The sequence below is a fragment of the Nicotiana tabacum genome, chromosome 18, assembly GCF_000715075.1.
Source record: "Nicotiana tabacum cultivar K326 chromosome 18, ASM71507v2, whole genome shotgun sequence".
In the NCBI taxonomy this organism is placed as follows: Eukaryota; Viridiplantae; Streptophyta; class Magnoliopsida; order Solanales; family Solanaceae; genus Nicotiana; species Nicotiana tabacum.
Window position 1 is genome coordinate 4,978,117 of NC_134097.1, and position 4,603 is coordinate 4,982,719.

Below are 4,603 nucleotides of genomic sequence, written 5' to 3' on the forward strand. Positions count from 1 at the left end.
TGGCACCCTATAACTGATCAAATAAGTCATTAATACGAGGCAATGGATACCTGTTCTTCACTGTAACTTTGTTCAGGTGACGATAATCAATACACATACACATATGCATAGAACCATCCTCCTTCTTTACAAACAAGACCGGAGCACCCCAAGGTGGCACACTAGGCCGAATGAAGTCCTTATCAAGCAACTCCTATAACTGCTCCTTCAACTTCTTCAATTCAGGATGAGCCATATGATAGGGAGGAATAGAGATGGGCTGAGTGCCCGGCAACAAATCAATGCCAAAATCAATATCTCTGTCGGGCGGCATGCCCGGAAGATCAACTGGAAACACATCTGGAAAGTCCCCCACTACTGGAAATGACTCAACTGTAGGGGTATCAATATTGACATCTCTCACATAAGCTAGATACGCGTCACACCCCTTTTCAACCATTCGTTGAGCTTTAAGAAATGAAATAACTCTGCTAGGAGTATACTCTAAGGTACCTCTCCACTCTAATCACGGTAAACCTGGCATAGCCAGTATCATGGTCTTAGCGTGACAATCAAGAATAGAATAATGGGGTGACAACCAGTCCATGCCCAAAATAATATCAAAGTCCACCATGCTGAGCAATAATAAATGCTCTGGTCTCAAAACTACTAAGAGCAATCAAACACGACCGATACACGCGGTCCACAATAAGAGAATCTCCCACATGAGTTGACACATAAACAAGGAACTCAAAGAATCCCACGATACGCCCAAATACATGGAAAAATAAGAGGACACATTGGAATATGTAGAGCATGGGTCAAATAATACCGACGCATCTCTATGACAGATTGAAACAATACCTGTAATGACAGAATCAGAAGCGACTGCCTCTGTACGATCAAGAAGGGCATGATATTTGGCTAGGCCTCCCCTTGTAGGGTGGCCTCTACCTCCCTGACCTCTATCTCGAGCTGGCTGAGCAGGTGGGATGGCAGCTGGTGCTGTAATCATAGCCTGAGGACCCGGTGGAGCACGATGTACCTGAGAAGTCTGTGGAGGTGCAGCCCTTATAAATATGGGGCAATCCCTCACCATATGGAGAGTGTCGCCACACTCAAAACAAGCTCTGGGAGGGCGTGGCTGATGTGGCTAGCTAGGGCCTGATCTGTTGGACTGGACGCTAGGAACACCCCGTGCAGGAGGCACACTAGATACTAGTGGTGCATAATAAGGCTCATGGGGCCTAGAAGGGGCTGGAACACCGCTGGCAGCTAGAAGAGCTAAATGGATGGGGTAGCTCACATAACCCCTATCATGGCAAGTTGCTGGGGCACGAGCACCAGAATAAGAACCAGTCTCTCGAGACCTCTTGGCCTCCCTCTCCTCTCTATCCCGGGAAAGCATGCCCTCTAATCTCCTGGCAATACTCACAACCTACAGATAAGAAATTTCCATCTCCAACTCCCTGAACATACTAATCTGGATACTGGGGTGGAGTCCCTCAATAAACCATCGAACCCTCTCTCGAACTGTGGCAACCAAGGCCGATGCATGTCTGGCCAAATCACTAAAGAGAACTGCATACTCTGACACAGTCATAGCACCCTGGCACGGTGCAGCTGCTCAAACTCCGCGCGCCATGAGTCCCTGAGGCTCAGAGGGATATACTCTCTCAAAAACATGTTTAAGAACCGAGTCCATGTAAGTGAAACTGGCTCAACCGGACTACTCAACTCATAAGCACACCACCACTGATAGGCTGCTCCTCTAAGCTGGAATGTAGTGAAAGAAACCCCACTCGTCTCCGCTACGCCCATAGTACGAAGAATACGATGACACTTATCCGAAAATCCCTGAGCATCATCTGTATCTAATCCGCTGAAGGTAGGTGGGTGGTACTTCTTGTACATCTCAAGTCTGAGCTGCTCCACCTCAGAAGCTGCTGCCCTAACCTCGGCCTGAGCTGGAGCTACCGGCTGCATTGGTATAATCTCTGGAACCTGGTCGACCTGAACCTGATGCTCTGGAGTACCGTTGACGGGAGTCTGTGCTCCTCCCTCGGCCTGAGATATGGCAGGAGCAAGTGGGATCAATCCAACCTGAGCTAAGGTGCTGAACATGCTCAGAAACTAGGCTATAGTCTCCTGGAGGGCTGGTGCAGAAATAGGAACCTCAGGTGTTTGCCCTCCAACTGGAGCTACTGGGGGCTCCTCTGTAGCAGCTCGTGCGGGTGCCCTGGCTACACCACGTGGATGTCCTCGGCCTCTACCCTGGCCCTGGCCTCTCGCGGCTCTAGCAGGGGGCGCGAGTGCCTGGTCATCATATCCGCCCGTACGTGTCCTCACCATCTGTGAGAGAATAGAATACCGAAGTTTAGAATTTGTTTTTTTTGAAGTCAACAAATTTTTGCACGACAAGGAATCAAAGTAGTGAAATTTTCCTAACAGTTCCATAGCCTCTCGAAGATAAGTACAGACGTCTCTGTACCGATTCGTGAGACTCTAATAAACCGTCTTGTGACTCATGACACCTACGAACCTAGAGATTTAATACCAACTTGTCACGACCCAATTTCCTCTCCTTATTACGTCGTGACAGCACCTAGTCTCTACGACTAGGTAAGGCTAACATTTGCAGAATAATGAAATGAAAACATAAATTTAACAACATAACTAGGTACCATGCCACTTGACATGTACAATAACCAACTATTTCAATATAAAATACTCAGTAATCCCAAAACCTGGAACATCGTGAATCACAAACTACAGAAGGAAAATCTAGTGTCTCTATACATCAGAGTCTAACAAAAGAAAAATACAGAAGATAATGGACATGTGAAAGAGTAGAAGGGGACTCCGAGGTTTGCGGATGCGGCAGATATACCTTGAAGTCTCCAAAGCTGTCTTAGCTCACTGACAGTGCGGCTGATAAGGAGCACCTGGATCTGCACACGAAAAACATGTGCAGAGAGTAGCATGAGTACACCACAATCGGTACCTAGTAAGTGCCAAGCCTAACCTCGGTCGAGTAGTGACGAGGTCAGGTTAGGACCCTACTGGTATATATAATAATAAAGCAAGGCAAGAATGAAATATCGTAGTACAATAAAGACTGAAATTTAACAAGAAAGAATTCATAGAAGGTAACAGCTCAGTACACAGAAATACAACAAGGGATCTCCCGAGATACCGTCTCGTAGTCCCAAACGTAAATGTGCATGGGGATCTCCAGGAATACCGTTCCGTTGTCCCAAAGTAAATATGCAAGACAGGGGGATCTCCCGAAATACCGTTTTGTAGTCCCAAAATAAATATACAGTACAAAGGGATCTCCCAGAATACCGTTCCGTAGTCCCAAAGTAAATATGCAAGACCGTGGGATCTCCCGGAATACCGTTCCGTAGTCCCAAAATAAATATGCAGTATAGGGGGATCTCCCGGAATACCGTTCCGTAGTTCCAAAGTAAATATGCAGATCAACCAACAGAAATAACAGTTACAGCAGGAAAAACTACAATTGAGACTAAGTTCAAGTCAAGGAAAAACATGAATTTTACTAAAACGTGTTGCACGTAGTTCAGATAAACAATTAAGGCAAGTAGGCATGCTATTTTAGTCTAACGCGATACTACACATGTTGATAAGACTCAAATAAGAAGGAAAAACAAAGTTATTACTTAGTAGAAATCGGGTTTTTACAATAATTAGCCCGTGTACGTACTCGTCACCCCACGTACACGGCGCTCACAGATCAAAACAGTACCAAATCCTAAGGGGATTTTCCCAACACAAAGTTAGGCAAGCCACTTACCTCGAACCAAGCTCAATCAATCGGTAAGAATTCCTTTTCCACGAATATCCGGCTCTGAATGGCTCGAATCTAGCCAAAATAATTCGATACAGTCAACAAAAATTATATGAATCAATTTCATAAGAAAATACTACATTTTTCAATAAAAATCCGAAATTAACTCAAAAATTGCCCGTGGTGACCATGTCTCAGAATCTCACAAAACTCACAAAATCCGACAACCCATTCAATTACGAGTCTAACCATACCAGTTTCACCCAAATCCGACTCTGAATTGACACCGAAATCTCAAAATTTTATTTTTATGAATTTCTAAAATTTTCCCAAATTTCAATCTCAAAACACTAATTAAATGGTGAAAACAAATGATGGATTCGGGTAATCTAACCATAATTGAGTTAATAACACTTACCCCGAGTTAATCTAACCAAATATCGCCTCTCCCCAAGCTCCAATTTGTCAAAAATGGAAAATGGGACGAAGTCCCCTGCTTTATAGCTTACAATTCTGTCCAGGCTTCCCTCGACCCTCGGCCCTCGATCCTCTGCCACGATCCTTGGCTTCGGCCTCTGGCCTCGACCCTCGTCCCTCGGCCTTCGATTTCGGCCCCCGAATTTCTAGCATAATAAAAATTGCAACAGCTTTTTCAGCAGCTATTTAAGTTCAACTTTTGATCCGTTAATGTAACGACCCGACTTTTTATTTTGAGTAATTACTCTCCTATCTACTATTTGAAGTCTTGAATATCTTCATATGATGTATTATGACGTGTACAGAAAATTTGAGGTCAATCAAACTTGATTTGCT